At 49.1% G+C, this 24,033-nt stretch overlaps 1 protein-coding gene across 3 annotated transcripts in view; it reads left to right on the forward strand.

The window, feature by feature from the left end:
* The first annotated feature begins 18,904 nt into the window (after positions 1-18,904).
* The window catches only part of PLXNA4 (plexin A4), a 402,577-nt gene continuing 397,448 nt past the window's right edge, over positions 18,905-24,033 (forward strand). For 2 of the 3 annotated variants that reach the window (XM_084897228.1, XM_084897227.1), the window contains exon 1: positions 18,905-19,842. The gene's annotated coding sequence lies outside the window, so the exon portion shown is untranslated. The remainder of the gene's footprint in view (positions 19,843-24,033) is intronic. The other variant, XM_084897226.1, reaches the window with a different exon arrangement.

Below are 24,033 nucleotides of genomic sequence, written 5' to 3' on the forward strand. Positions count from 1 at the left end.
AGATGGTAAAATCGAATATAGATTTGATATTAGATACTATTATGGAATTATTATTAATTTTATTATGTGTGCTAATGGCTGCAGGTAAGTAGGATAATACTTGATTCTTCAGGGGGGATGCTAAAGTATCTAGAAGTAAAATTCTATGATGTCTACAAATGTGCCAAAATGATAACAATCATTGGGTATAGGTAAAGGATATCCCTGGGTTTACTTTAGAAAAATTTGAACTGTTTATATATATGTATGAGGCAATTTTTTTTAACAAAATTTGGGGGAAAGAAAAATGTCAGCTTCCTTTTCCTTGTCTCTTGGAGAGATCTCTCTTTCTCTCTGAGTCGCAAACCTACTGACATGGGAGGGAAATCAGGTGTAGCTGGACAAGGCTTCCTCTCTGTGCTGTCACGGAGTCTGGATGTTGGGGAAGTGCTGTTTCCTGGTTTTATACCAATGCGAGCTTTAGGAACAAGGTAGCTCTTTGGATTCCACTCTGCAGCACCTATGGTTCACCCATCTGGATCTGAGGACTCAAACCTGAGAGCACAGCAGCCCCTACTCTCACGGAGCTGTCAGTCTGGCATAGGGGACAGATGGACCAATAAAGAACCAGTCCACAGTGTAATGTCCTCACACAGAGGCTGCTGGCAGGCACATGATCGGGCCTGGCACCGTGCCCTGCACCCTCAAATATTTGGGACATTTTGATCCTTCTTTCTCTGTGTAAAGATAGAAACAAGAACATCACCTACACCTCACACTGGTGTCTGTTTTTCTGTGGGGCATTGGACACAGCCGCTGGGTGCTGATGGTCAGTGGAGGAAGGTAAGGGACTTGTAGATCACAGAACTCTTCTGTAGAACTCGAGGTGATGACCAAGGTCTAGAAGGGGACTGAGTCTCCAGAACTCATGCCCAGCGAAGATATACTTGTCAGACTAGACCAAGCATCTGCCAGCTTCCCAGGTCCTGAATGAGGAGTCTCATTCTCCCAGGGCTCAGTGGCCGTCAGTAGGGTGGATGTGTGTGGTATAGAGATCTGCATGGGGCCAATTACAGGACTAGCCTATCCACAGGGCCAGAGAAGAAAATGTCCCTGGTACATCCTTTCTAACATTTTGAGCACTCCTTTTGTCAAAACTAAAAAGGGCTTTAATTTAGAGACAGCTAGAAGGACTTTGCAGAATACCTGGCCTCATGGTTTTAAAGGGTACTGCCAAGAACTTCTAGGACTCTGAGGAAGTTCAAGTTCAGTCTCAGAAAGTCACAGATCTGCTCCAACGCACTCCCCCCATAAAAGACCAGGGCACTAGCTTCTGAGAACTACTGAATCCAAGTGTCACACTTTGCATGGCTTAACAGAAATGTCTTGTTTCACAGTTCTGGAGGCTGGAGGTCTGGGGTCAGGATGTCAGCAGAGCCGGGCTCCCTCTGAAGGCTCCACAGAAAGATCTATTGCAGCCCGCCCTCTTAGCTTTTGGGATTACTTGATTTATGGCAGCATAACTCCAATTATGGAAACCATGGCATTTTCCCTGTGCGTGGGTCCAAGTTTTCCCTTGTTTCAATATGACCTCATGTTAACGAATTACATAGCAACGTCCTATTTCCAATTAAAGTCACATTCTGAGATACTGGAGGTTACACGAGGTACGTGAATTTTTAGGGGGACACAAGTCAACCTGGACCAGTGGCCGAGGGAAGTGAGTTTGCCTCAGCTGAAACAGACTTGCCTGGTGCAGGCACCCAAGCACAGGTCCGAGTCACTGATTCACGGTCAAGGTATCTCCTCATTATTGCAAACTGTTTCCTCCCTGATGCTCAGACTACACCAGGAGCCCAAGCAGGCGTTCCTTAGTCCTAGTGTAAGAGTCATTTGCCAGTCTGGGGGTGCCCATTATTCAACCTCTATTCATTATTACCTATTTTCCTCTTGGGTTGTCCCCTATTGTGTAGCACTTTCTTGGCAAAACGTACTGTCCCCGCTCTGAGAACAGAAAGGGCAGACCTCCTCCTGTCTCCAGCGAGCCAGGGTAGACACAAGACGTATACTCAGCCCGCTGGACCATCCTCCTGGGCCTTGTCCCCGAGTGAGTGATGCCACGTATATGAAGCAGCACCCAGGAACTTCACTCCTGGAGGTGGCTGCCGAGGCCTCCTCCTGGTTCATGCCCCAGAACTCCCCACTCTTGTAAGTCCCTGATGTCCTTCCACTTAGTCCCACTTTTGTTTGAGAGGCAGAACCCATTTCTGCTGCCTATGAAATAAGCTCTTACTGATGCACTGGGGTGTGACCAGTTACCTTGGGAGTTGTCACTACATTTATTTTAATTTCAGAAGGAATCAGGACCCATCATGCGGCCTAAGAGATGATGCAGTGCCATTCTATGGACGTCTTTGGACCCTGGTCTGAGCTAGGACTTCAGACCTGTGCTCTGCTGGTGTCACTAACCCAACCTGGGTGGAGCAGGGTGCGCAGAGAGGGAGGGACGCCAACCAGCCGTCACATGCCACTCTATATTCCATAACAGCCCACGCTGCATGTCGCTTGTGCACTCAGCAGCTTCACGAGTGGCAGACCACAGGGCCCAACTATTTTATCTTGTTAAAATTGAGCCCAAACAAAACAGATAAGCTCCATATCATTGTTTCGAATGAATCCAGGGACAATTTATCTTCTCAGAGGTTTGCCACGGTGCGATTTGTGACAGCGTAAACATGTGTTGGGCGAGCCACTCTTACTAATTTAATTTGCTTTCAGATGTGTGTATGCGGGACCTCCTCTAAACAGAATGATTTGGAGTATAGCATCAAGGCAGTGATATACAGGGCACACCAAGGCCTCAGGTGTGTGTGTGTGTGTGTGTGTGTGTGTGTGTGTGTGTGTGTGTTTCAGGACAAGGAGGGGGTTTATTTTTGATTAAGTGCCTTAGCCTTGCTTTGGTATTTATCTTCCAGCGGCAGATCCAGTCACAATGTAATTCCATTAGCATTATCTCTCAATTCTTGTGAGAGGGGCTCCAGCCAGGAGCATAAAGGCCTACAGTGTGCAGGGGGCTTATTTCTTATTTCTTCAGCAAGTCTTCTTCCTTTATCGGCAGCTCATTTAAAGGGAGCTAAAGGAGAGCAGTCAAATCATTAAAAGTGAGACTTGAATGTGGGTTTTTAAAAGCAAAGCCCAAAGCTTTGGGTGGGGAAAGGTTAAATTAAATATGAGAACAGTGCCTTCGCAGTTAGTATAACCGATGGGAATGAATAATATTCAAGGGCCTCATATCTATAAAGGAGTCTTTATCTTTGTGCTCTTAATGAGGAAAGTGATTTCGATCAGGTGTCAGGACTTTGGGGTGTATTCTAGCTGAGCCACTGGGTGACCCTGGGACTCTATTTCTCTACCTGTGCCCCACTCGGTTGTTGTCTCTTGCTCATTGCAGAGGTGATGCTGGGAGAAGGACAAAATCTTCTTAAAGAGCCTTGACTACCAGCAAAGACAAATGTGGGCAGACGGGGTGCTAATGGGAGGAGGGGTCATAGGGAGAAAAACCCAGAATCTCATTTCAGTTTTAACATCCTCCCAGGAGGGGCCTTATTTCAATGGCTGCCGGCCCCTCCTTGGCTTTGCTGTCCCTCCTCCGTGCCCTTGTTCACCCCCTCATGGAAACGACTACCAGCTCCAAACATTCAACAGCTAGACAGCAGGTGGAAAGAGAAGAAAATCCAGGGGTTGGGAGGCTGCGTGATAAGGGCTCCTGGGGGCTGCTCACTTTGCACGGTGCTTGTAATCCTGTTTTCTAGGAGAGGGATTTGAGGCGGGAAAAGAGCACATGATACTCAGCATGTTGAGAATGGATTCAGGAGGGGCAGTGAGATGCCTGACCTTGCCATTAAGAATTGCAACCCTAATACATCTGAAAGGCAGCTCAGGGACCAGACTTTGTTGAGGGCTCCATCTACGCCCAGTCCTGGGCTAAGTGCTTTGTATGCAGCATGCACCTTGAAAGGTATTTCCAAATTGTTTTTTTTTTTTAAAAAAAAACATCTGGACCCTTATCTGTAAATTTTGTGAGCACTCCCAACACATGCATATGTATCTATGTGTAAGTTATCTAGACGCTATTGTTTAAGGTATTGTGCATATTATAATGTATGTGTTTTAAAAGAGTGGGAAAAATAAAAAGACATAGAGGTTATAATGTGTACTCTCTGGGAATGCAGAGAGTACACATTATAACTCTCTGCATTCCCAGAGGTGCTCACAACTCACTCTGCCAGTTTCTGCTCCTTACAGCCTGCCTGACAGATAGGTATCAACGCTTCCACCGAGCGTGAGCCAGTGTGGCCAGCCTGGCATGCAGAAGCACTCTAAAATTTCACCGGCACAAGGGAGGGCCCTCCAGAGAGCTCCCCATAATCCTACTCCTCTCTTCTGGTCTCGCATATGTTACAGAAAACCAAAGAAGAACAAAGTAATAACGGAGAGATGGAGTTATATTTATTATGCTCGGGTCCAGAAGAAAATGTATCTCAAATTCTGGGCCCCAACATGCAGGAATTTTCCCTATTTATATGTTTTTACCTTGTTTGTCTCCCAAATATGGAGTGTTTCTGGCCCCTTTTGCAAGTTCTTAAAAAGCCCATATATGCTGGGCCTTGAGACCTCAAACAGAGGCCTAGCCTGGCGCCAGCACTGATAACCTTGTCTAGGGAAGGTTTAATGGCCTCTCGGAAGTGGGAGTAGTCTTAGCAAGCAAGAATTTACAGAAGCCAATTAGCAGGGTTAAAATTTCAAACAGCAGTTTTCATATAAGATGGATGCTTCACATACATTGGTTCCCCTGATCCACCATTTCATTTTCCCTCCTTTTAGTTATCTGTGGTCAACTGTGGCCCAAAAATATTAAATGAAAAAATCCAGAAATAAACAATTTATACGTTTTAAATCTTCGGCCCTTCTGAGATGTGTGACAAAATCTCGCACCATTTCGACCCAACGTGACTCATCCCTTTGTCCGAGTCTCCATGAAGTAGATGCTCCTGCCTGTTAGTCACTTAATAGCCGGCTCCGTTATCAGGTTACTGTGGTGGCACAGCTCACATTTATTTTAATGTTTAATATTAAAAATGTGGGGGTCTTTATTTAGAAGTTTAGTAATGTTTTTGTGACCAGAAATATACCATAGGAACTTAACTCTTGTTTCTATCACTTAGCCTCAGGTAAAAGTGGTTTCATTATACCTTGTTTCGCTGAAAGTTGCCATTTCCAGGGACCTATCTATGATTGAGTGAGAATTTCCTGTCTAGGAAGAAATGGAGTACATAGAGGGCTTGGTGCTCACTTTGATTTCAGGCATACACTGGGGAAACTTTGAGTACATGTTTTCCCATGGACAGGGCATGGGGGGTATAGCATGATTATGTGGAGAGCTGGGAGCTGATTTTGACCATGAGGAAATGAGTCTGACAGCAAAAGGCAACTTGCTAAGGATGAGGCACAGAGACTGGGTCTTTGATAACCTCACCGAATCCCTGCCCTAGAACAGGTACCACCTACCTCCAAGCTATTAAATGTAGTTCCTGCTTAAGCAGCAAGATGGGTATTTTTTTATTTGCAGACAAAGCTTTCTAACTACACAGTATCCAGTTCTCCTCTGGTAGTCAGCATCTTCCATCCTCATTTCATCACTCTGTCAATTTCTCTCTGCTCCTCAGTCTATATAACTTTTATGGAAACATGCTTGCTTGGTCCACATGGCATAAGAAATGGTTTGACCCAAAGATCTTTTTGGAACTATGGATTATTTTCCTAACTCTTGTCTGTTTTATCTCTCCCAGTTGCATCACTATGTGTGGGTTTGGATGTTTATAAGGGTTTGTGTCTTTCTCTTGCACAGTTTTGCCCACACCAGCCCTTTCACGGTTCTCAAAGCTTGCCTTCTTTGGAAGCAAGTGTCATTCTTCCTCTAGGTCCCATCTCAGGGCCCGTGTACTGGCTGCTTCTGCTCCCCATGTTGTTGCCTGGTTGGCCCCTTCTTGTCCTCAAGTCTCAGCCCAATGTTACCATCTCAGGGAAGTCTTTTCTAGCATGTGTACCTTTACCACTCAACACCATTTTTAATTTTATTTTCATAGAGCTAACTTCTATCTGAAATTATCTTGTTTGTTCATGTAACTTGTTCGTTCTTATCTCATCCACAGTGCACACTGCACAAGAGGAGGGACCTCGTCTGTCTCAAGCTTCATTTTATTCCCAGCACCTAGAACGGGGCACATAGTAGGAGCTCAGAATATATTAATATAACAGATGGGTAAAAGAAGGTATACACTTTCTTATATCTTGGGATGCTTACATCTTGGTATGCTACCCAATTTATAAATCATTAAATAAAGCTAATAAGATCATTAAAACTTTTTAATAAAAAAGAATGAATGAATGGAGATGAAGGACCTGCTAATGAGAGTCCCTAGTTCTGTTTCCAAGCAGAACATTTCTGGGTGTATCAAATGGGGTACTAAATGGCAAAGTGATCAGCAATTCTAAGCAAGTGCTGGATAAACATTGTACTATCATTAACTTTCTATAATTTGCTATTCTTAGAAGAACATATATTAACATTATTATTAATATTGTGATGAGATTTATTTTGAAAGCATTCTAACAACAAACACTATTAATAAAAAATAATAGTTATCATTTAAGTATAGTATTAGAATCTAAATCAGGAAGAATTGCTTTATGAATTGACACTCCCTCCATTATAACCCCACTACCTAGCAAAAACCTATACTTGCCTCAAGAACATATTACTGCCATTATTTGTTTACTGTTTTGTTCCCATTCACCTGAAAACCCCCGAGGGAAGGGACTATGCCTGGAACAGCTTCGATCCAAAGCACAGTGACATATGGCAGGTACTTCATAAATGTTTTTTGAATGATGATCCTAATTTAATGTGCGTTACACAAATATTTCTTTGGCATAGTTCACTCTACAATTACCATGACATTAAAAAAAAGAAAAAAACCCACAATATGTACCCATATAATACATTAATAATAATAATTAAAAAAACCCACAAGCCTTTATAATCCCATGAAATTCTGTGATATCTGAGTTTGTTCTTTGGAAGATATCTTTATCATTGTTACCATCATTATCATTTCATTCTTTCTTACTTTCTTAAGATGTATTCTCTCTTATAGTTTAATGCCTCAATAAGCAGCAAAATCAAGAAGGGAAATTATGACCTTGCCTGAAAGGCATTGATAAAAATCGCTGGAAAGAAAGAGGTAGGAAAGAAAGAGGTAGGATGCTTTAGTTTTATGTGTAGAAGAAACTGATGTGTGTCAATAATACTGACAGTAATATGGAAGGAGGCATAATTAGGAATGGTAGAGGGACATTTAGACTGAAAGTTTGGAACTCCCACAAACACACACACACACACACACACACACACACACACACAAACACACACATACACTCCTTCCTGCACAGAGAGGGGCATTTGATGGGAACTTCTCCAGTGGAGAGGTGAGAATGCTATTGTTCATGTCATTTAAGACAAACTGGAGGATAAAAGAGCAGTCATTGCTTAGAGTTTATTGAATGTCAGCAGTATAGTTAGATAAAGGACAAAAACCTGTCCAGCCCCCAGGTTGCAGTCCCTGGGCTGAGATGACACAATGGAGCCCATTATCTGTGACCTCTCTGAGATAGTAGGATCTTTGGACTGGTTTTCATGCCCTTAGTAGTGATATAAAGCTTCTGAGGCTAAGGTGCAAGGAACAGAGGAATAGAAGGATCACCGCTGGCACAGGGAGAGGCTGCCTAGGGGAAAGGAAGACAAAAGCAAGCTGGACACACTAAATGAAAGACTGAGGAGTTGGGGAAGCAAGGAAAAGCTTGAAGTCCAAAGAAATTTAAAAATTTAGAGCCCTGGGTTTTATAAGCACCCAGTGGGCAAAGGATAAGGAAATTACCCACACAGGCCTGCAAGGGTGGTAGATGTGGTGAATGAGGTGCGAACTGCTGAGCAGAGAAGAGGCAGAGTTTAATTTGCCTCTGAGTCTGCTCATTCCCTTCTCTCCAGTCTTTGATTTGATGAAATTTATGACTTCATCAATGACTTTTCTTATTTCTAATGGTGTTAGGTGAGACATTGCTTATCTTCTCTAGATATATCCTCCAAAGCAGTCAGTCCAATTCAGTCAACACTTACTGAGTCAACGCAAAACCCAAAACAACTACAACCTTAGACCCTTAGAGATGGCAAAGATCATTGTGAAACAGGAATTTTTTGGGGTGAAAAAGACAGGTTTTAGGAAACTTGAGAAATTTTGGAAATTAAGGGGACCATGGTGGAAGCACAGGGCTGCAGAGCAGCAGAAGGTATATTTCCATAGAATAGGGGAGCTGAAAAGCTGCAACAGGTGTATTTCCATAGAATGAAGGAGCTGGGAACAGCAAAAGGTCTATAGTTACAAAATAAAGGGAAGGAAGCCCTTCATTCAGAATGAGAAGAAGAAAGCCCAAAGGGAATAGGAAAACAACAAGGAAGGAGGGAGGAGAACCTCAATGTCCTTTGTGAGGTTCAACCTTTGAGCCCAGGAGTTACTATAGTAACCAGTCCAAGGGAATAGTGACCAATCAGGCACCAGGATCTGCAGCCTTTATAAGCTGTAGGAAAAAAACTCAGTGGGACCCTTTCCCTCTCCCTACTTGGGGGTCCATTTTGTGGGCCTCTTTCCCTCTCTCCATGTGGGTGTCTGCACTTGTTCTTCAGTAAAGCTCCATCTTTGCTATACCATTTTCTGTCTGTGGATTCATTCTTCGCTTCTGGTAGACAAAGAATCAGGGTTCCAGACCAAAAATTCCATTTCAATTGCATCTAAACTCCCATCTTCATCTAAGAATTGCCTAGTTCCTGCTAGAACACATCAAGTGACGGGAAACTCACTATCACCCCCCCCCCCCCCAAAAGAAGCTATTCTGCTTCAGAGAGCTCTTTTTAGAAAAATATTCTCCATGCTGGGTCAAAATATCCATACATAAGATAAATCCTATTCATTGACCCTACATCGATATCTTGAGGTTATAGGAGCTAACTCAACAGCTCTTCCCCCTGATAGCTCTTTGGATATTGGAAGCTGTCATATTCCCTTGAGTATAAATTTATCTAAGCTGGGCATCACCAGTTCCTTTGATTGCTCCAAATATAACAGAGTTAAATCCCTTTTGAGGTTGGCCACTCTCTCTTGAATGTGGTCAAATTAATCTTAAAGTGTGGGGCCTTAATCCAGGTATGGTTTAGCTATCAGCCCTTTCTTTGGGACTCCATTCTCTATTAACATATCTTGCACTTTCATTGACTTTGGCAGCATCTCTCCATTTGTTATAGAAAACTGAAGAAGAACAAAGCAGTACTGGAGAGATGGAGTTACATTTATTACGCGAGGGTCCAGAGGAAAATGTGTCTCAAATTCTGGGCCCCAACATGCAGGAATTATGCCTATTTATATATTTTTACCTTCTTTGTCTCCCAAATATGGAGTGTTTCCAACCCCTTTTGCAAGTTCTTAAAGAGCCCATATGTACTGAGACCTCAACCAGAGGCCTAGCCTGGTGCCAGCACTGATAACCTTGTCTGGGGAAGATTTAATGGCCTCTCTGAAGTGGGAGTAGTCTTAGCAAGCAAGAATTTACAGAAGCCAAATATCAGGGTTAAAATTTCAAACAGCAGTTTTTATATATGATGGATGCTTCACATTGACTCATATTGGTAGCTTATTGTCAACTTTAGCTTGTATTTTTTAAGAAAATGTGATCACCTCTCCCTCATCCAGTTGCAAATTTGTTCTCTATACTAATATATAGGGCCTTGGTTGTATCCATATTACACTTCATTTTGTTAAAATTTCCCCCTAGCCGAAGCCGGTTTGGCTCAGTGGTAGAGCGTCGGTCTGTGGACTGAAAGGTCCCAGGTTCGATTCCGGTCAAGGGCATGTACATTGGTTGCGGGCACATCCCCAGGAGGGGGCGTGCAAGAGGCAGCTGGTTGATGTTTCTCTCTCATCGACTTTTCTAGCTCTCTATCCCTCTCTCCTCCTCTCTGTAAAAAATCAATAAAATATATTTAAAATAAAAAATAAAATAAAATTTCCCCCTAATTTCAGCACACAAAATTACTTTGGACTATAGATAGTATATTCTATGTTGCTAAGCTTTAATCATTCACTTGTAGCCTGAATTAAACAGGGGCTTCTTGTTTCTGTCTTAAGATCCATCATAACTTGATGATATATCCCAGAGAAATGCAAAATCAACCTTTTCAAAGCACTGAAGAATTACAAAGGCATGTACTGATGGTCTCTTGCGGGGGTATCAAAAGAAAGCATCACATCATACATTCATAAAGCTTTCCTGAAGACCTCTTTTGGTGACTGATGCTCATGCCCCTCTAGGATCCCCATCCTCATGGCCTTCCCTCTACATGGGAGCTCTCCTCACTTCCCCTCCCCTCCCAGGCTGCTGTTCCATTCTTCTCCACATCAACGAATCCTTTTCTTTCTGGAGAGCCTCATATATTTTCAAGTGTAGGTCAGTTAAGCTTCTCTCACATTTTTCAGCCCTCATCATGATGCTCTAAGTCAACACCAGATGACGTGTCAACACCAGATATGCCCAATACCTTTAAGCAAAGGTTTCTTTCTCCTTAGAAAGAAGGAGGATTGTCAGTGCTTAGGTTTAATTTTTTGTTTTGTTTTGTTTATTGTAGTCATAGACAAATTTGATGACCATGCCTCCTCCTTCTTTATCCAAGTTATTAGTAAATCTGTTGAACAGGATTTGTTTGAGAACAGGGCTCTCATACATATTCCAAGGGAACTCCCCTCCAGGTCGCCTTTCATTCATTAACAAACAGCTCTGGGGTTTAGCTATTAAGTCAGTTAATCCATCCAGCCCACATTGCTCCATGTTCTACAAGGGTTTTTATTAAAGCGTCTATCAAAAGCCTTGATGTGATTCAGATATTCTCTTATGTTCCTTGATCTAAAAGCCTCCCCATCTTGCGTTATGAAACCAGGACAGCCTGGCAGGGTTAGTCCTGTGCGATCCCAGGCCTATTCCTAGTGATCACCATGTCACTTTCTAAATAATCACATGTCTACTTTTTACTGAACCAATGGTGAATATCTGGGCCAAACTCATTTGTATTTTTCAGAACTTACATAATTTTCATTTTTTTGCAATACTGATTTGGCATTTACCTGTCTCTAGTCTTTCTTCACCTCTCCCTGCAGAGTTCTTAATGATATTCATAACTCAAAATGAAGCTTTCGCCGTTAATATCTAAGTGTTTCTTGGCATCATCATATTTTTAGCCTGTGCCATTTGTAGGTGTTAATGACCCCAGTGTAAAATAATACTGCCTTTGACTTGGTTTAAAGTTTTAGTGTGGATAGGGTATTCTGGGTCATCCTTGGAACCCCCTTCCCCCAACCCTTCTAATCAGTTAGTGCCAAGTAGGATGCTGGCTGGTCCAGGAAGTGAGAGAGGAGGACTCATTCTCTGGATGCTTTACCCCATCACGCCTGCAAACAGGCTGCTGTGTGACCTTCATGGCAGCTCACAATGAGGAGCAGGATGGAGCGGGTAGTTGGAAACTAGAACAAAGGCAAGCTTGAATGTGATACAGATGGGGCGGAGGAGTGGTTGGCTGGATTCGAGAGGAGAGAGTGGAGCACTAGTGATATGATGAAGATGCTTTTAGCAGCAGCATTTTTTATCCCCTTTTAACTACCTTTGAAAAAATGGAGCATGCAATACTTGCACATGGTGAAATGTCAAAAGGAACAAAGGATATACAATAATACAACGGGATATATATCACCTTGACTCCCACTCTGAGGTGGCTGGTGTGAAGTTTTTTATGTATCCTTCCACTATGTTCTATGTATATATAAGCTTATCTAGATATGCACACTATTCTCTATATTCAAATATATGCAAATATATACACAAATGCACCACCATGCACTTTGCTGTTGTTGATTTTTTTTCATGGCATAGATTACATAGATTTAGTTCATTTGTGTAAAATCTGGCCCATATTCTATTATATGGGTGTACCATAATTTAACATCAGTGTGTTGAGAGAATGAAAATAGAGTTGTTGCCAGGGTACTAATCTTAAATTTGAAGTGGAGGGAGTAAACAACAGGTGTTAAAAGATTTATATTTCTGATTCCTAGGTTCCCTGAGATATGTCCCTTGAACCCCCCTTGCCTCTGTTTCCCAGCAGGAGATCACTCTTCTTTCTTTTTCTTTTTTTTATACTTTATTGATTTTTTTTTTTACAGAGAGGAAGCGAGAGGAATAGAGAGTTAGAAACATCGATTAGAAAGAAACATCTATCAGCTGCCTACTGCACACCCCCCAATGGGGATGTGCCCACAACCAAGGTACATGCCCCTGACCGGAATCGAACCTGGGACCTTTCAGTCCGTAGGCCGACGCTCTATCCACTGAGCCAAACCAGTTTCGGCCACTCTCTTTCTTGATTCCAGTGTCAAAAGTAAGAGACAAGACTCCTTAAATTCGGGTCTTGGAAAAAACAGCGAACAGCGGCTGCACTAACATCTTCTTATCACCCAGAGGTGGGATGTGGTAAAAAGGAACCCTTCTTCTGGGCTGATGTTGTCTGTGTATTTGCTGGTGCCTGTGAACCATCAGCAGAGCAGCTGAGCAGGCCTGGTCCAGGCTGACCCGTCTTACCCTGGCTCCTGGCTGGCCCTGCCCAGTGGGATGCTGCTAAATGGTTAACAACTGGCTCTCCATAAAACCACCTGGTTTGTAGTGTGTGCTGATTCCTATGCTGTACACACTCTCCCCATGGCCAATTTCCAGTGATCAGCCTGGCATCAATGTGTGCAGATGTGTGTGTGTGTGTGGGGGGGGGGGTCTGCACACTGGCTCTCTCCGGCCCTTAGGCTGCCACACATCGCTGTGGCCTTGCGCTGCGAGGGGACTCCACAAGGAGCACCAGCATCTGCAAAGCCTGTAGTCACAGTGATGCTTTGGGAGGACATCCTTGAAAACAGAGGGCAGAGAATGGGGCCAGAAGGAGAAGGGGGTCAGGCACAGAGTCCTGGAGGGGATGTCAGGGAGGGAAGAGGGCACTGTGGGCCTATGCACTGCCTCAGGAAATCCCCGGGGTCTGTCCTGGCTCTCCTTCTACTCTGTCATAGGCAACTCCTTCCTGTGCTCTTCTTCCTCGTTGTACCCTTTCTTTCTCCAGAAGCGGCCGAGGGCTGAGGAGATCCCTGAAGCCCACGGTGATGTGAGCAAGTCCCCATGGGACACTTATGTGGAGGGGAGACTGCATGATCAGCTTCCAGTGCTTCTGTTTCCAGGTCCTTCCATCAACAAGAAGAGGTGTGACCTCCCTCCTGTCCTGAAAGCATGAGGGTCAGGCTCAGGTGTAGAGCACAAGGGCCTCACGTTTACCATCATAAGGACGGGTGCTCACTGGAGTCCACGCAGTCTGCCCTCCAAGAGGCTCCCAGTGAGAGGCAGGGGAGGAGACAGACAGCTTGTTAAGATGACCAGGGTCCAGCACTCACCGCGGGGTGTCCCTGAGGCTGACAGTCTGGAACGGACCACACCCAACTAAGCGTGAGAGATGGACTTGAGCATTCCAGCTCCTGGTAGGGTTTTATCCCGTCCCTCTGCCCACTGAAGTATGCTAAGAGGCTTGACGCAGAAGCTCTGAAGGGAGTTCCTGGCAGGGCACGTAGGGTGCCTCGTCCTGCCCAGTATGACCCATACTGTGCATTAACCGTGTCCCCCACCATAGTTCTTATTCTGAAGCCACTATGGCTCAAATAGTAAGAGGAAGAGGCTGATGGGGGCAAGGTCAGGGGAATGAGCCCCTCTCTGTGTGTCACTGTCATCAGTATTCATTGCTACCTAACAAGTCACCCCCAAATATCTGTCAATAAACTACGTCTCATCTCTGTTCTACGACGTCTGGGGCCTCAGCTGGAACTGGGCCGGGGCTGGAAGACCCTCTTCTCAGATGGCTCACTCGTGGGATGGCGAGTTGGTGCTGGGTTGGTAGAAAGCCTCAGTCCCTCTCCCCAGGCCGCTTGAGGGCCCTCCCCACATGAGGGCTTGCTTCTCCCCGAGACAGTGATCCAAGAGAGCGTGCCAGAGCTGCAGTGTCCTTGATGCCCTCGCTTCAGAAGTCACACACTGCCACCCACATCAGCTCTGGCTCCGTGCGGGAGGGGATTGCATGAATGCCAATTGGTGAGGATCATTAAGGCCGTTTTGGAAGCTGCTATTGCGGTCACTTAGAAGGTTATCCTCAGACCACCCGGCAACCAGCAAAGGAATGTTCCTTACCAGATAAGCGTGTTCGACCCACCTGCATGAGCCCAACTTCAATGCAAGGCAGCAACTTGAGGCCCTTGTGCTCTTTGTACCCAGTCAGAGGGGCTAAGGGACCCCCCTAAGCTACTCAGCAAGTGAAACTGAGACCGAGCCTTCCTGCAGGGGCCCCCAGATGGCATCTAGTCCTGGAATTAATGCACCCCGTGGGACCGCACGTCTCCTGGGACTGAGCCCCCAGGAAGGGTCACACTGAAGTGATCACATTTTTTTTATAGCAGATATGGAACCAGCCAGAGCTGGGACTCAGCCTCCCCACTAACTTCTCATTCTTACATTTGAAAAGACAAGCTTGTTCGCTGAAAGAGAAGGGAGGCTTCCGGAGAAGGGTGTGAAATAAGGGGTCTAGGGAGGACTGGGAGTAAGACTAGGACCCAGGGAAGCGTGGGAGCTGCTTTAGGGCCCAAAGAAGCAAGATTCACACTGTGTGTGAGCTGGGGCATCCTCCTCGGCTTGGCACTAGCTCCCCGTGTGGCCTGGGACTTCACAGGGAGCAGCAGGCTGGCTGCTCAGATGGCTTGTGGGCATGGACTTCCATGACAAGACCCATGGAGAATAACATGATAGACTTATTCCTAAGCACAGCCACCCCTGGGGGTCTCCGACATAGGGGAGGGGGCTGTCAGTGGTAGCCAAGTCTTGCATGAGCAGGAGAAGGCTGGGAGCTGAAATGTAGAGGTTCATATTGTCGTGCCCCTGCTAGCACACACAGGCTAGAAAAAACGAAGACAGTTTAGGTCTACTAACAACACCCAGCCACCAAGTTCAAGGTACAATTAGCAACTGTGGAGGTGCCCCTCCCTCACGCTCCTCCAAGGGCAGTCACTTCTCCAACCCTTGGGTTAAAAGCTTCCTTATCCCCCTTAGGAAACAGGAGAAAGGACGTTGTTTCAATGGACTGAGAATCTTGAGAACAGCTGTTATATCTTGAAATGGCAGCTTTCAAGGAGGATGCAGGTTGAAGGCTACTGGAGTGTGCAGTGGACACAGCCAGAGAGCAGGGGTCCGTGGGGACCTGGGGCCCTTCTTTCTGACTGCAACCCTGGCCTCCGCATCTAGCCCTCTGCCCAGGGCTCCTCCCTCCCAGTCTCTGCTGTTGGGATAATGTTGATATTTCTGCTCTCCTGCAGGTGGCGCCACAATTTAGGTTTTTAAGCTGCTGTTGGTGCTGTTTTCATCCAGGGCGCTGGGCTCTGTATAAAACCCAGCCCCCAAGGCCAGCTCGTGGGGGGAGAATTCTCTATAGCACCACCAGGCTCCGGTGATTTATTTAATGAACAAATCTGGCTTTTATCAACTTAAATAGCAGTTCTGTTCCTAGACTACCGGTAATAAAACAGTGGTAGCTAAGTGAAGGAAAACTTTTAAGGATTTCTTCTCTCTCCCATAAAATCTGGCCCTTTTATATAGCCGTGAGAGATGAGCCAATTTTTCCCCTTCAAACTCCTCTGTAAACCACAACCGAATTGCCATAAAGACGGCCTCTTTGGAAACTGGGCTTCCCACAACAATATACCAGTTAGCTTCTCCCTCATGTGGCCATGGGGCCAGCAATGACCTACCCAGCTTCCCCACTGGGCCAGGGGTTTGGTGGGTGACTTACAGACCCACAGTCAGCCAGGGAGCACCTTGTCTCTCTTTGCCCTGACCAGCTGGCAGAGGGTGGGGCAGGTGAGAGAGCCGGGAGGATTGTACCTAATAGCGAATCCCACTGTGAACTGCTCAAGAGGCTGCCTTTCCCAATGCCTTTCTTAGCAAAGAGTCAAGACAACAGAGGACCTTCCCGCCCTCACTGTATTGTGCCATTTATAAGAAGATGTCCCGAGAAGCTGTGCTAATTCCTTGTGTGTGTATTGCACCTATCTGAGAGTTTCCAAGCTCATGACTAGACAGCATCTGCTTTGAATGTCACGATCTCTGAGGGGTAAATGGGTCTGGTGAGAAGAGAGAGTGCCCCAAACTACAGAACTGCTAGAGACAGGACGAGGACCAGGGTCTTCTAACTTCCAGCTCCGATGCATCCCACTCCATCCATCCCACTCTTCGACCTTGAGAGAAGGTTCCAAGGGGCTTGGATTTTTGAAAATGATGATTCACAATAACTAAAGGAAATCAGCACCACCGTGTTGCTAGTGTGGCTCTGCCTGTTCTTACTCACAGTGACTTTGTAACGGCCCCTGCAGCAGCCCTTTCACTGGGTTATTAAGTGGAAGGGAAGGGAAAAGGAGGGGAGGGGAGAGGAGGGGAAGGGAGAGGAGGGGAGAGGAGGGGAAGGGAGGGAAAGGCAGTTGGCCATATAGCCCCACTAATGACAGGAGAATGGACCCCTCACCTGCTCATTGTTGAGCCAGCTGTTTGCCTCATTTCTTCTCTGTCATTGGGCCCTGTTACGACTCTTCCCGCACCACATGGCATTCATTTTTCTGAATGAAAATAAATGACGCCACGCACTAGGCAGGAGATAAAGAATAATAAATATATTTTATTTGCCACCTCTAAAACAAGTCTTTGACTTCTCATCCATCCATCAGAAAAGGGCCCGCCAGCTATATTCACCCATACACACACATGCATGCATGTACACACATAGGCTACAAGGTCGGGGAGGAGGGATCAAGCTGTATTAAAAATACATGCTAGAAATGGGAGCTGAGCTGTTTGCTCGCTCCCTTTCAGCATTTTTATGGCATGCTCTGAAAGCCAAGTGGCACGCAGACATTCGAAAGGCCGCCCCCCACCGCCTCCTCCCCGCTTTTATTGAACCACATCCCTTAAGTAACCCATTAGGGTTTCTCATGGTGCGATCTGGGCTGTCACCTCTGGAAAGGCCTGTGACAGTCCCATGAGCAGTTGTGGAAAAGATATCTCAAAGCTGGATCCGCATAACAGCCTTACAGGAGCCTGAGTATGGCCGCCTTACACGTTGTATCCTGGGCACCCTGCTTGTCTCCACCCCAATGCCAGTCCTGCATTGGCCCTGGGCTCCCTCATCCCGGCTTAAGTCCAAGAAGCAGCCCCATTGAGTTATTTTGTTATGCGTTTCTCCGGACTTCCGAAACTAACCTGATAGTGTGTGCTTTATCTAGAGTCTGGGATCCAAGGTTTCTGAGAAAGAGGAACCAGATCAATGTATTAACACAACCTAATAAGATAACTCCTCGCTGCTCTCCGGGGCCGTGCAGTACTCAGCAGAGAAGCAGAGGCTAAAAGGGCTCCACTCTGTCTCCTGGAAACCCTCTAACCAGACAGCCAGTGTCTGCTTTCCTCCACCCACCTCCCACCAGCCAAGCTGCAGCGAGGCCATACCCAGGTGGGCCCTGCCCGCCCTGTGTGTGCTGCCCACCTCACTCTTGAAATGCCGACAGCTCACAGCCCCTTTTAATGTCTCCCCAGTTTACAACTCTGATTTCTGTGAAAACATAACCACCACAGGAAGGGGTAGGAATTTATGCTCCTGTCAATCATTTCCATCTAAAGGAAGATTCTGAGCTGTTTTGATGGGAGGACCAGGAGTGGGCGGGAAGTTGCTGGGTGTGGGGAAAAGGGAAGTGGAAAAAGAGAGAGGAGGGGCAGGAGGTCAGACACCAGAGGCTCATCTGGAGGGTCATCCTTCATTGCTGTCCTTCCCAGGAGGTACAAAGTGGACACAGGGATGGATGGTGCCACTCCCCTGGGACTGTGGTGGGGCGGGGGATGAAGGGATGCAGAGTGTTGAGTACCTAACCGTGGAAATCCCTTGGCCTTCTCCTGATGGGTGGGGCACAATCCTAGAAAGGCCTGCCAGAGGTTTCACAGGCAGTGCTGCCCATGTCCCATCCTGACTTCTTTCTGTGGACTTTTAAAACTGCCCTGGTGTTGACATTGTGTTTTTGCTGTGGTGTAGAATCCAGGGTTTCCTAGAAGAGAGGAGCCAGATCAGCCTCTACATATAAACAAGACTCGATAAGTTAGGTTAATCTACCAGGCAAGCTTCGGTCCTTGGGTGCCATGGGGGAGAGGGTGTCTTGGTGGGGCGGTGGAGCCGGGCTCTGATCAGGAATAGGTGCGTACACCTGTGTCAGCTCTGAATACCTGGGGGTCCCTGGGATCGTCAGCGCCTCGTATCTGTGTGTGCCCTATGTCCCTGTCACCATGTGTGCACCCCTTTATGTCCCACGTCGCCACTGGCAGGGTCGCTCGGTGCGGGGTAAGGGGACAAGACCGGGGTCCGCCAACGTCCGTGCTCCAGAGCGCAGGCCGGGCGGGCGACGGCGGCGGGCGCCGAGCGCGGGGAGTCGCCCCCGGCCCCCTCTGCCGGCCGCTCTCGGTCCGTCTAGATGTCAGCCGCGAGCTCCCAGCCAGCCAGAGCGAGCCAGAGAGGGAGCGGCGGGCTGCGGGGAGGGGAGAAGGCGAGGCGAGGGAGGGAGGCAGGGAAACGGGGAGGGCGGGAGGGAGGAGAGGAGGACCCAGAGAGCGCCTGGCAGCTGGAGTTTTTGCAGCGCTTGGCCGGGCTTCAATGCACAGCAGCAGCGAGCCGCGGCGGCGGCAGCAAGCAGCCCGGGAGCTCCGGCAGCCAGCGGCCGAGCCAGCGGCGGCCCCACTCCCTGCCCCCTGCAAACTTTGCGAGCAGCCCGCCCGGGGGGTCGGCCGGGGGCGCGCTCGGGAGGCCCCGCTCGGCCCGGGGCCGCGCTCTCCGCCGCCGCAGCGTCACCAGCCGCCACCGCCGCCGCAGCCCCGCGCCTCCCCGGGGAGCAGCCGGCGGCTCCCGAGCCCCCCGGTCCCGGCCCCTCGGCGCTGCCCGGCCAATCCCCCGGCAGGGGCGGGGGCAGCCGGCCTCGGGCTGCCGGGGGGCGGCCGTCGCTGCCCTGGAAGGCGCGTAGAGGCTCCGAGAGCGCTCCCCGGCGGGTCCCCAGCGCACTCGCCGCGCCCGGGCAGCGGCCCGACCGGGCGAGAGCATGGGCGGCGCGGAGTGACGCCGCCGTGCCCGCTTGGCATCAAGGACATTCAGCCTGCGGGGGTGGGGACGAAGGGGGACAGCCCCGTGTCGCCACCGCAGCCCCCCCCAGAGCCACTACCGCTGCTGCTCAGGCTCCGGAGGGCTGGGTGGAGGAAAGGAGTGCTTGCTTGAAAACGATCCACATTTCCCGACCTTTTTGTTGGACCTTCCGCCCACCTTGGACACCGACAGAGGATCTGTCAAGCCCTGCAGACTCCGATTTTCGCCCTCCGTTTTGCTCGTCTCCTCCTGGGTTGCCCGCGCCTCGGTGGAGTATCTGCGTTCGTTCGGGCTGGGGCTGGAGGAGCAGCCACACGCGCGCACACGCACACGCTCGGAGGAGGAGAGGCAGCGGCGCCGGCTCCATCTGCAGTGTCAATGCGGCGCTCCCGCTGAAGGAGGCACCGCGGCGCTCCCAGGTAAGGAGCCCGCGGGCGGGCGGCGGCGGGACAGCGCGGGGATGCCGGGCTGGGTCCCCGAGTCCTCGGCTGCTCCAGAGCCGGTCCCCTGCGCGCACGCACACACACACATGCACACACACACACACACACACACACACACAGGCACACACCGCGCAGGCACCTGCCCACCTGGCACCTGGACCCCCGCGGTGGTGCCGCGCAGCCAGGGCAGGTATTCCCAGTGTGTGTTCTCTGACGCTCTGGGACCCACACTTCTCTTACCCCGGACCCGCAGGGTGAAATTCTGTGTATGACAGCCTCTCCCTCCCACCGGGCAGGGAGATTTTTTTTTTTTTTTCCCAGTTCCCAGTCCCTTGCATGTCTAGCTGGTTTTAAAAAAAACGGATAAGTAACGGGAGATCTTGGGGACCCTCCCAGGGTGATTTCTGCTCCATGGCTTTTGAACACCTTGGGATCTTAACGGTATAAGGGCCGCCAGGTATTCAGACGAATTCGGAGAGCGTGGTGCCCAGCGCGCGGGGAGGAGGCCACAGAGGCGGCTGGGGCTGCAGTTCTGTAGGGCGGTGCATGTGGCACAGACTGCGTTTCCCCGGTAAGAGGCAGCACAATCGCTTTTCTGAAGCATGGCACTGCTTCCCCGGAATGCATGCGCCGGGGATTTTGAGCTGAAGCGCCGCTTGGGGTGTGTGTGTGTGTGTGTGAGTGTTTTGCTTATCAAGGGAGGGTGTGGGGTCACATCCTCCATAGAAGGTATGACCCGCTCACATGCCTTCAGTCCTGGGCAGCACCAAGGCCACAGGGCTTAAGGACACAGGACTTGGGTCTCCCCCTTCAGCTCCCTCCCCTTTCTCTGCAGGGCACTGGGAAGATCGCCCATGTCTCTCTGGCTAGCTGTCACATGCCTTTCACCGTGTGTGTCTGAGAAAAAGATCTAGGAGTGAGGGTTCAGGAGGGTGCAGTGCAGGAAGGAAGGAAGGGAGGAGGGGTCCCCCTCTTAAGACGACCTCAGCAGTGCCCACCCTATACGGAGACAAGGTCTGCCAGCATCCCCCAGAGCCAGGCTGCTCCTGACCGTGTAGTCTCACTCTCCAGGAGCCTGTGGTTCCAGGTTCTAGCTCCCGGAAGCTTTTCACTACCTTTTCTCCCCGGCTGGAGTTTCATAGGCTGCTCATTCTCAAACTTTTTCTGGAGGAGGAGGTAGGAGGTGGTTGGCCAACCTCCAGAAGGGCTTTTCCACAGGTCCCATTTGGGGGTCAAAGAGCAATTCATTCAGGGCTTAGTTGTTGAAAGAAGAATGCGAGACCCCAATAAAATATGATTCTGGAATTGAACATAAATATAGCAAGGTCCCGTGGTTTCTATAGCTTCCTCTTGTTGGGGGTATCTTGTTGGTCAACCTGCAAATACATGGAATAAGCTTGCACCCTCTCTACAAGATCCCATGCTCAGAGTGTCCTACAAACCCACCCGCGGAAAAAATACCGCGTTGGGAGTCTTCCAGAGCATTAGAGGGAAGAATCAACACTCTTCCAACGAGAGGAGCTCAGTGCTGGGCACTGGCTTTGGTTGATTCTGCAAACCCCAAAGATGGGTGCTGAAATCAAGGGCTCTCTCTCTCTCTCCACACCACCATCTCTGCTATTTTCAAACTCTTTCAAGCTACTGGAAAGGTCTCTGGCCGGAGCCGCTGGGGAGGAGAAGAGCAGACGCCCCGGGAGGGAGATTGTATTCCGGCTGTGTGCTGTGCGAGCTGCCCTTTGATTGATTGAAAAGGGTAGATGGAATAAAGCAAGGCTGTCACAATGGGGAGAACCCAGTAGGGGGAAGAAACATTATTTTCCTTTTTAGAATGGTGGGTATGTGGGTATTCACACGCGTTCTCAAAGAACCTAGCCATATGCGGTCAGCCCGTCCAACCCTAGGTGGCAAGGGGACCCCACCTCTGTCTTCCGGGCTGTGGGAGAACTGGAGCAGTTTCGCACGCATGCCCCTTGAGAGCCTGGTTGGGGAGGTCCCCCGTATGTGTAGAGCAGCACATGGCTTTCAGCAGACATAGTGAGCTCCAGCCATGGGGGTGGCTCCCAGGTAAACATTCCCCCACGGGGCATTGACAGGGCAAAGGGCTGGGGTACAGAACTTCCTGAACGTCTGTGCCTCTTCCCCACATTTGCTTCTTTTCTCTGCTGCCCTCCCTCCCTCCCCTCTTTCCTTCCTCAGATATTTGCAGCCTCGGGATACATCATTTGAATGCAAAGCCAGCAGTCATTATGCTGCTTATAAGCTAACGGTTTTTAAACATGGCTCAAAAATCCCCACACTTTCTGCACTTGGTGTTAGGTACCAATTTGGTTTCTAGGACAAAGCAGGCATTAGTTAACATCTGTGCAAAGCTGCGTGCACAGCATCCAATTTTCCCCAGACTCTCCAGCCAGCCCTGGAGCATGCCACACTGTCCCTCTCCCTCCCCACCATGCCTCTGTGGTCTTCCTTTCACATTCTCCGGGGTCTTCTCACTCGGGGAGGAGTTGCACTAGAAAACCCCCAGTCATAGATGCTTCCTTTCTGCAGAGCTTTGCTGCTCGTGAGCTGGGCTCTAGGCGGCTCTGCTGTGAGCACGAGGCATGGGTTGCCCACAAACTGTTCCTTCTTGCCCACTCTGGTGCTCGCTGGGACCGGCCTCTGTCCTCCCAGGACTTCATCCTGGATGCCCACCATCGCTCTGCAAACATTTCCGGAGGAACCTGAGACTGCCTTTCTCCTCCTGGGCACCTCTCCGTCCCGTCCCTGCTGCTCCCTGCAGACAGGGGAGTCTGCCTGCACTTGGCCTCCTGATCCTTTTCATCACCATGAGGGCTGCTGGGGAGTCAGTGGGGGCTTTCTAGGGAGGCAGCCCTCCCGAAGCGGGGAGGGAGCTAAGGGGGCGGGGTGATTAACTGCTCTGCGCTCCTAGTTCTCACCAGGCTCCCATGCAAAGACATTGCAGCCCATCTCGCTCCTAGCCAGCTTCTTAGCAGCTCAGGGGCATTTCTCAGCGGCCTCTCCCCATCCTCACCCAGAGAAGGCACTGCCTGGCGCTGCCACCTGGGAGACCTGTTGGAGTAGCTTTATGATGGGAGGCGGAGGGCGGCAGCCATACAGAAAACCTCCCATGATTCCGGCTGTGATTCATCTGTGCAACAGATGTCATTAATTTTCAGGCTCGCTTCCCCTCTTCTTATTTGTGTCCAGTGCTAACCAATGTGAAACTGGTTCGGACCCTGGGGCGGGTGAACGGGCTCCTGTCCCTGCCTTGGCCACACCTCCTTTCTGCCTCCCGCCCCCCCCCCCCCCACCACTCGCTAATCCGCCTCTTGGCTTTGTGCGCACATCCGCCAGCCCATTCGCCCTCAAATTTGCGGCACTCCAAGAAATCAATATAACACGAATTTAACGACAGCTGGATGATTAAGTGTTATTTATATTTAAGAGCGGCATTTTAAAAGGACGTGGTTTAATAAATCAGAGGCTGTTTGGGGGATGCGCATGATTAGGGTAATTGCCCTATAGGCTCTATTGAGCAATGCTTGGTCCCTGCCCAGCCCTGGGGACAGCACCTCTCCCCGAAGCCAGGAGCCCCGCCGCTTCCTACCCGGAACTCCTACTGGATCGCCTCCCTTCCTCCGGGCTTACTCACTCTTCCGTCTCCCTCCTCACTGCCCAGGCTGTAGCCTGCCAGTCCAGCAGGAAGGTGGAGTCAGCTGGGAGACTGAAGGGGGCTCTGCAGCTAAGTGGTAAGAGATGGATCAGAAAAGCTAAGGCAGGCGAGGGGGGGGGGGGGGGGGTCCTAGTTCCCAGAGCAGAGCCTGGAGGCAGAGGGAGGAGGCGGCTTTCCTGCTTAGTGTGAGGTAGCTTGGAAGAAGAGCTTCCTGAGTCCCTGTAGGAACCGCTGACCCCCGGTCTCTGATCCTGAGGCATCAGGCTTCTCAGGGAAGGGGCTCAGGCTCCCCAGGGAAGGGGCTCAGGCTCCCCAGAGAAAGGGATCAGGATCCCCAGGGAAGGGGCTTTGTGGACATTACGATTTGTCCTGGTGAAAGAAACAGAATGGAAAAGAAGAATAATGATGGTGGTGGTAGCTAATATTTATGGAGCGGTTACTCAGACGAGGCATCATTTAAGTTCTTTGCACAGGTTGGCCCTTGCTTCTCGTAA

Source organism: Pipistrellus hanaki, assembly GCF_964339955.1.
Source record: "Pipistrellus hanaki genome assembly, chromosome: 10".
NCBI classification, from domain to species: domain Eukaryota; kingdom Metazoa; phylum Chordata; class Mammalia; order Chiroptera; family Vespertilionidae; genus Pipistrellus; species Pipistrellus hanaki.